Source organism: Sarcophilus harrisii, chromosome 2 (assembly GCF_902635505.1).
Source record: "Sarcophilus harrisii chromosome 2, mSarHar1.11, whole genome shotgun sequence".
NCBI lineage: Eukaryota > Metazoa > Chordata > Mammalia > Dasyuromorphia > Dasyuridae > Sarcophilus > Sarcophilus harrisii.
Window position 1 is genome coordinate 634,568,710 of NC_045427.1, and position 9,138 is coordinate 634,577,847.

The 9,138-nt window shown below is 32.0% G+C and overlaps 1 protein-coding gene across 1 annotated transcript in view; it reads right to left on the minus strand.

Annotated features, from left to right (window-relative positions):
* The window catches only part of MYPN (myopalladin), a 100,638-nt gene extending 91,778 nt beyond the window's left edge, over positions 1 to 8,860 (minus strand). The window contains exon 1 of the mRNA XM_003755025.4: positions 7,977 to 8,860. The gene's annotated coding sequence lies outside the window, so the exon portion shown is untranslated. The remainder of the gene's footprint in view (positions 1 to 7,976) is intronic.
* Positions 8,861 to 9,138: the final 278 nt, after the last annotated feature.

Here is a 9,138-nt window from a genome sequence, read left to right on the forward strand (position 1 = left end):
CTACCAAATTGGGAAGTTCTGAATATGATCACATTGTCAGAAGACCAATGTAAATCCAGAGAGCTTCATCACTAGAGGCTTGTTTGCTTGTTGATGAATTTTTAAATAGAATAATAGAATCTCAGAGTTGGAAGGGAAGGCTCCCGTACATGAACAAGAATATCTTAGACAACAAATCCAACAATTAGTCAGATTTTAGGTAATAACCTCAAGTGAGAGAGGAACTCTCTCCAATGCTCTCTCCAAAGGAAAAAAAAAATCCCACTCAACTTTTGGACAGCTCTACTCATTAAATAGTTGCTATTTCCATCAGGCCAAGATACGGCTCTCTGCAACTTCAACACACTGACCCCAGAACTGCCCTTTGGAACTAAGTAGAATAAGTCTAATCTCTTTTTGATATGACATTCCTTTGTATACTTGAAGAGAATTGTAATTTTCTTCCTGTTTCCTCTTTTCACAGCTTGTAGTGACCAATGAAACAGATAAAAACAAAATTAATCTTCAGCCCTTCCACAGAAATGCAAAAAAAAAAATTGGTTTTTAAATATAATACTATTTTCAGACTCTTACAAATGATAATTAAATTCTTGGTATCTATATGTGAATTACTTGTCCAACAAGTAATTTGTGATTTGTACATGACTGAAAGAATTACATCTATTTTGACATTCTCATTATAAATAAAAGTATAAGATATGAAAAACTTCCGACTAAATGGAAAGATAGCTCATAGGTTCTCCTTCTAAGAGGATAAATAAGTTAGGAAAGTGCTTTTATTATGTACTTATAAGAAAGAGACATAATTTCATGGATCACTTGGCTATTTCATTTAAAAGTATTCATGATAAACTCTGTCAAGAGGCCCACCATGGAGATGGTTATAGCTTAAGCACTAGTGTCTTTTGTGGAAGGATGAAGAAGCAGTGAAATTCTACAAAAATTTGACAAGAATTTCTATTCTTCGTTATATCAATATTCAGAGCCTTCAATGTGAATTTCAGTAGGGAGTGAGGAGAGCATATGTGGCACATTGCAAATAATAATAATAATAATAATAACAATAATATATGGTATAAGAAATGAGAGAGGGCAAAAGTTTGCAGAGAACATAGAAGCTTCACACCTGTATATCAAGAATAGGTTCTCCAAGTAGAGAGTCAGGAGGACCTAGATCTGTGGAAAGCTGAACAATATGACAAAATTTAAATTGAATGTGTCTTAACAAACAAAAAAGACTGATATGAATGTGATTGCTGAATGCACAGTCTTTGTATAGAAAATGTTGACTATTAATTCAAAGGTTAAATGTATATCAAAGCAAAGAATAAAATCAATATTCAATTAAGATTTGTATGTAATTACAACAGCTCCAGCCAAACATATTTAAACAAGTTGTTGGTTCTGAAAAATGAGAAATGGATAAAGTTTCTATTGCCATATCTCAGAGATGGAACTGATATAAAATAACCATTATAGTAAGGTGGCCATAAGAGTATGCCTTAACCTAGAAATACTTGATCTTGAAAACTGGATAATAATGATGAAACAAGTTTAGATTACAAACTCATTTACAAAATTTTATGGAGGACAATGGAAGATTATTAGCAAAACTATTTCATAAAACAATGAAAAGCCATTGAGAGGATAATGAATCTATAGGAAATTTGTTGTTTGACCCAAATCATCCATACCCCAAGAATTTTTATAGATGAAACTGAAAAAATAGAAAATAGATATAAAATGGAATAGATATGCTCTCACGTCTAATTAGATCTATTCTCATTATCAATGACAGTGGAACCATGATGTTTGAACTATAATACCTTATGGGTTATGAAGAAATAGAAATGACATTCAGTAAAATGAAATTGGGAAGAAAAGTAGTTGGATCTGACCAAATTCATAGAGAAAATCCAAGCTGAAGATGGCACAATTTTAACACTAATCAAGGGTTAATTTCTGAAAGGGGAGAAATTTTCAAAAGAAGTTATCAAAATGATAACAGAAAACAGATTTTTAAAAGTAACTGAGAAAAGAGCAATTAATGATTCTCTTTGGAAATATGAAATAAATGGGTGATTTTATTGGCATAGGAATTCCTGTCTAAAGAAATTAACTCTACCAATTCAAGTCAGCAACATTAAGGTAGTAAGGACTGAAAGATTAATTGACAAGCCTAGAATCACAGAGCCAGGACCTGTCCATGGCAAGATTGGAAGCTTCACCTTGCAGGCCAACTCTTCTACTAAGCTACTATAGTACTGCTTCTATAGTAATATATATTCATAAGGAAATGCTAGAAAATATGAGAAAGAAGTAGGCAGGATTTTATAATTTCTTATATCAAACATCTTCATAGTCATATATTCACATAGGACTTTAAATTCATTCTCTCATTTGATCATATTTGTCCAGCTCAAAATTCAAATGGAAAGATACCCTAGAGTGGGACAAATAGAGTGGGCCCTCATCAATGAGATGGGATGGCATGTAGTGAGATTAAGAAATGATGGATCTCTGCTAAAGTAGAGATGTTACATTGGTAGCCATGAAATCTTTAAAATCCCAAAGTATAGCCTCCACCAGAGGTAGAAACTCAATGAAGGATTTATGGAAAACTAGGCACAATGAGTAGGAGGATAATTCAGAGATGGACTGCAATTCTTCTGATGGAGGAGGTATCCATGCCGATGCGATGCAATCAAAGCTTCACCAAAATGGTGGTTAACCATTTCATCTTGATTCCCTCTAAATATCTCCTTTTAGTCATCTTTCTTTAGAAAGGATTGTGTGATGAGGAAATTTACTGAAAATGTATATATTCTGTAAGGGCAAACCTCCCAGGTTATATGAACACAGCAATCTTTTTTTTCTCTTGGCTCTTGATCCATTTTGTGGTTACTTTTTTATTTTTAGACATGGCCCAAATTTCAGAAGAGACCATACTGCTAGAGATAAGGATGATGTACAATTATTTTTCTCTTGGGAATGTGAATGCTTAAAAAAATGGTAGAGGGAAAAGGTACTAGAAACTTGAATTGAAGTTGAAAGACTAATTTTTAATGAATAGTTTTGTTGTATTAATAGAGATAAAAATGGGAAAGTGAAGTTGTTACTTCCCTCTCTATAAAGAAAAAGGTCTCCAATGAGGTTAATGTCCTTACTTTGAGACCATATAGTATAATGGGGTACAGAGAGCTGGCTTTGAATATACAAGACCTAGGTTCAAGATCTATCTACCTTGGGACATAGACTAAATATGTGATTTTGATTAAGTCATCCAGTCTCTCGCTGCTGTAGACCACTCTTATCAATCTAGAAATTGCAGAGAAAGTGATGGCCTGCCTTGGTAAAAAGAATAACTTTACTCAGGAACTCTCTATGCCAATGAAATCACATGCTTATTCTCAATCCTTTATCCATTTAAGTAACATCATATACATTTAAGTCAGTGAAGCCTAGTAAATAAAGATTTTGACATATTCAGATTACAGTCTTACATGCCACATAACTGTCCTGGCAAGTCCTTTGAAGAAACTCCTGCTGAGTCGACAATGAATCTTAGCTAACAGAGACATAGTGGAAGCAGATTGTTTTTTAGGTTTGTTTGAAGACAGCATTTAAATATTTATGAGACAGGGTATACTTTGAGAAAAATCTAACCTATTTTGTTTGAGACATCTTCGTCATTCAGTCAAGTTTCTATACTGAATAAATTCAGCATGTATAAAATTAATGTAATAATCCAGTTATCTAGTAATGACTTTTAAGGATATTTCAGTTTGAAAAGGTAAATAAGACAAAAAATGATAAATATAAAAATTATTTAGACATGTTAAAGTATATTTAGACAAGGGGATTGCATTGAAACACAAAAGAACTATCAGAAAAGTGATAATCACATTCCTAAAGAGGAAAAGGTATAAACTTTGAGAGAAGGAAGAGCAAAATATGTTTCAGTGGAAAAAAAGAAGGAATTTTTAATGGGTTGATGGAATCTGGAAAACTTCATGTGAAAGTTTAGGGGTGGTAGGAAAGGGAAGGCTGGCTAGTTGGAAGATGTGCTAGCTAGCAGAAAAATACTGAAGGTCACTACTAAAATTTAATTTGGAAGGAAACAGAGATCCCATTAAGATAGGGACTTTTTGTTTGTTTTCGTCTTTTGTGTCATGCACCTTTTAGTAGTTTGGTGTAGTTAATGAATTCCTCAGAAAAATATTTTTAAATACATAAACTAAAAGATTAGAAAGGAAACCAATTACATAGAAAAATAGTTAACAAAATACAGTGAAAACAAATTTAAAAACCATGTTCATAGACCTCAGATTAAGAATCCCTAATTTAAGAGATATAATTGACGTAGTAGGCATGGAAATGATTTTAGCTACGCTTTGTAGAAAAATCTGAAGTAATTGAAGGTGGACAAAAAATTTTGAAATTAGTCCAAGAACAAAAATGGATTTGGTAGAGGCCGCAGAAAAAAACAAAGAGTTGAGATCTCTATTATTGTTAAAGAATCATCAGAACTAAAACAATTAGTTTAGGAAAATTTTTAAAAGAAAAAAGATTAATTCATTTAAATTATAAAATTGATTCTAGCCTTATTGTTCAAATGAAGAACAATACCATCTGTTTTCTTTCTTTAGCATTTTAGATGATTAAAATGGATTTTTAAAAAACCCTTAATTCTGTGCAACATGAAAGTGATAACGATATTGGATTGGGTAGTTTTGGAACTGGATATGTATCATAAAAAAAAAAAAAAACCTCAGGAAACCAAGACCTACTCTTCATTTATGTATTTTAGAGGAATGTAGGAAATGAAGTGCACAATCAAGGTTGCATGATTGTATTCTGAATGTGGACAGCTTTTTAATCTAAAGTGTAGCTTATGTACTCCAAGTTTCCTGACTCCCGCCGAATTATTGGACTTGGAGGTAGGAGAGACCTAGATTCAAATTTTGGTTCTGAGACTTACTTATTACCTGCGTTGGACAAATTATTTTACATCTTTAAGCCTCAGTTTCCTCTTTTGAAAAAATGGGGATATTAATAATTACCTAATAGGATTGTTGGGAGGAAAACTTTGTGATATTGAAAGCACTATATAAATGTGTTATTATTGTTATGGTAAAGTGATTCTAATCGAATGCACATGAATTCTATGGATTATAATAACATTAGCATACATGCCAAATGATAATGAACAATCTAGAAATAAATCTAAATGTTAAAATTGAATGTTAAAACATATGCTCTGATTTAATCACATCATTTCACTTATAATTCCCTTCAAAATAGATGTTTGATATTCTATTACTTTTAAAAGTAATATGCATATATGTAAAATATCTTCATCATTATCATATTCTAGCTTTACTTTCTCCTTTCTAAAGAAAAGACAAAATACATACGAAGATGCACAACATACCCTAAGTCTCTTCATATAATAGCATTATAAAGGCCATTTTCACATTCTAATAATTTCCATTACTATACAGAGTGACATTTTGAGGGTAAACTAAAACTATACATTACCTAGTAAGCACATAGTCCAGACAAAATTGGAAACAAACTCTTGGTAACATAAGAATGGTGATTTTTATGCCTGTCTGTTTGCTGCTCTCCATAATTTTCTAGATGGAATAAACTACTAAAGTCTCTTCAAGGTAGATCTGACTTACCCCATCCTTATCTATACAGATAGAATTCTGTTCTCCAGCTAATAGGAGATATAGCCAATTTAGCTTGAATTGGAAAGATACAATATCATCCCATCAAGAAAAGGAAACAGTTAAAAAACAAATTTCGAGGGCAAACGTTTTTAAACTTTTCAACCACAACAAAACAGAGTAATATTATTTTGGTTTGGTTGATCCATAAAAGAATATAATAAAAACCATGACTACTTATTAAATGACATGTAATACTTCTCCATGTGAGAGGAATCAAACAATGTAAGAGATTTTTAAAAATAAATTCTAGTTATAAAGGAGGTTATGATAATTATTTGTAGTTTTGGAATATTCCTACCAGAAAAATTGCTTTTATGATTATCTTTTGTCATAAAAACTGCTTATGTAAAATAATCTCAAGTGGAACAAGGAAATGTTGCCTTAAAATCATCAGGTGATTTCTAACATTGAGTTGCCTCCATCACATTTGTCTCCTTTACCAATATGGATGGATTTGAATGTTTACTTTATTAAATAAACAAAGGAATTGTTTTTCTGGGATCAGTCTCACCAATCTACTTGTCATCCCTGGTTGAAGTGATAAGCACATCACTACTTCTGTGTTAAGGAATTAGTTATTTAGATCAGTGTTGCCAAATTCAAATAGAAAGGGATCCCTGCAGGCCACATTGACTTAGAAAACCACAAAATAATATAAGCTATGTTGTATTGTATTTTTATTTATTTATCAAGCATTTTCCAATGACATTTTCATCTGATTTGGCCAGCATTTGGGATTGAGCAGATATTCCCCATCATCTATAGGTTCTGGTCTAGAGCAATTCACTGAATATAACCCTTTAAGTCACAGAGCAGATGAAATGAGATTGTATATGGTCTTCCTATAATTCAGAGACTGGTCTAAATAATAAATACCAGCAGCAGCATCAGCATAAAATAATAAATAATAAACTGGTCTAATAATAATAACTAATACTAATGAGAAGACCAGAGTGTTAAAAATAATTTGATGAGTTCTAATTTGTATTTGCCAAAGGCTACAAGCAGAGGAAAAGGAGTGAATGTAGACTGTGACTATCTGCATGTGTCATGCTCTATTACTGTAAAGCTCTCTCATGTCTAAAATGTGGTTCCTAACTATATTGTAAGTCATGAAATTTTAAATTTCCCAAAGAAAAGCTTTTACAATTTATCAGAATTCTTGGAATTCTTGTATTATATAACAGAATTATAAAGCAATTAGATGGATTTAAACATATGTGGTATGTCATACTTTACTAAAGTATTAAGACAAAAAGCAAAATGTTCTCAAAGCTTATTAGAAAGACTAAGAAGAATTGAAATATATAAGCCTAGTTCATTTAGCTATTTTTTCTTTGCTGAAAAATTTTAGTTTCCTTAAATTACATGGTAACTAAAATTTTATCATTGAAGTAAGTAATGTTCCTGATGTTATTAATGTGATGGTCATCTTTTAGGCCAGCCAGAACTACCTATTTATTTGCTCTATTCTTTCTTCTTAACTATATGTTTTAAAGTGATTTAAAAACCAGATATGTCCCTAGTTACTGCTTAATGTTGCTTAATATTAATACTTCCTTATACTGCTCAATGTAATAGGCCAAACACTTGCCACTGACAGTCAAGTATCTTTCTGATGGAAATGAAAAGGCAGCAAGAGATAGAATGGGAGAAAGAACGAGCAATGCCCTTTGAGTAGGACTGTTTCTGCAGCTGTTGTGTACATTAATCCAGGGAGCAGATCTCCCAATACTAAATTTAGCAAGACATATCCTTTTACATGATAAAAAAATTAAAATGAAAGTCTTAACTATGTAGTCATTATTTTATGTTTATTTTTCTTTAAGAAGGACATGGCTGTTCTACTGAAATAGTTTTACACAATTACTTGAATAGATGGTAGAAAATGAATATCTAAATAATACCATATATACATATAAATGTGTATATGCATACATACGCACATATATGATGTGTGTATATATATATGTAATATATATGTATATATATATATATATATATATATATATAACCCATAACAATTTCCTTCTGATGATTTTTTTCCATTAGGCCTCAAATAGGTACCAGCTTTCAAGAGAAGGTCGGGCAGGGAGGATGACATCAACCCTCTCCAAACTTATTTGAAAAACATTTGATTTTTTTTTTTTGTGCTATCGCCTGTGATACAACACACCTATTTAGAAAAATATTCACTCTGTTATCAACACCTATTCGTGAACTAAGTCCATATATTACCTTTCTTTTTTTTTTTTTAATTGATCCAGATGAGAATCTCCAGTCCTGGTGTTCCACAGCGATACCAATTATCCAGGAGAACTTGAAGATGAAATGACAGGAGAAACACTGGAAGTCTTCAGGTCCTTGGACACAAAATGTAGTCGTCCATAGAGAGCGAGGAGTTAACAACCTTAGTTTCACTGAAGATGGCTGCAAGAAGCTGGACAACCTGTCACCACCGAAGCCAGAGCATTTGTCAGTTCGCAGGTCCCAAGTTATTTTGAGCTGTATAAACCATGTGCCTGTGAAACATTCCACCTGATTGGGCAGAAGAACACTGAGCAAAGGGATTCCATTGCAGTTCAGCACCTATGGGGCACTGAGTTTTTCTAATTGTAGAATTTCATCTAAAGACAGATGCTCAAAGAATATATTATTAATTCATCTTTGGGACAATTCTCAAGGCACAGGCTTATTATATTTTGTCAAAATAAAACATTTAAAAACAGGAATGTAAAAAGGTAGTCTTGTTTAAGTGAATATTCATATTTTTCAATTTGAAGAGTCTTGATTTTTCAGATTTAACCACCTATACATTTTTTTTAATGCTTTGTAGTCTTCATTTTGTTAATCTGAGTGCCAATGTTTTTATACTTTTCAGTCTGATGTCACCATAACACTAGCATCATTTACTTTTTAGGGTCAATACCCAATACACACTTTGACCTTTCTGTATACTATCAACTATCAACACGAAGATGTCTATCAACATAGAATTGCAAATAGTCAGTTATGATGCTCACTGACATCAACAGAATTGTAAACAGTTGTGATATTTATCAATACAGAGCAGAAATTATCATACTAATGTATTTACCTCAAGTATGTCTTTGATTCATTATATCACCTATACATTTTAAGAACCCATCAAGTCATAAGTTTGCAAAGCTGACTTAAGGTTGTGGCAAAGCATTTTACAGATAGAAGTGTTCCTGAGCTGTTTGAATACCAAAAGACTGAGAAAGGTGACATTAAAAGAAATGAATGAAAGATTTTGAGAAAAGAAACCCAATCATCTGTAGAAATACAAGAATATGACAATATGAACAGTTGAAAAAGACTGTTTCAGACACTGTATCAAAGCCCAAATGCTTCATGCTTTCAAATATGGTTTTGGAAA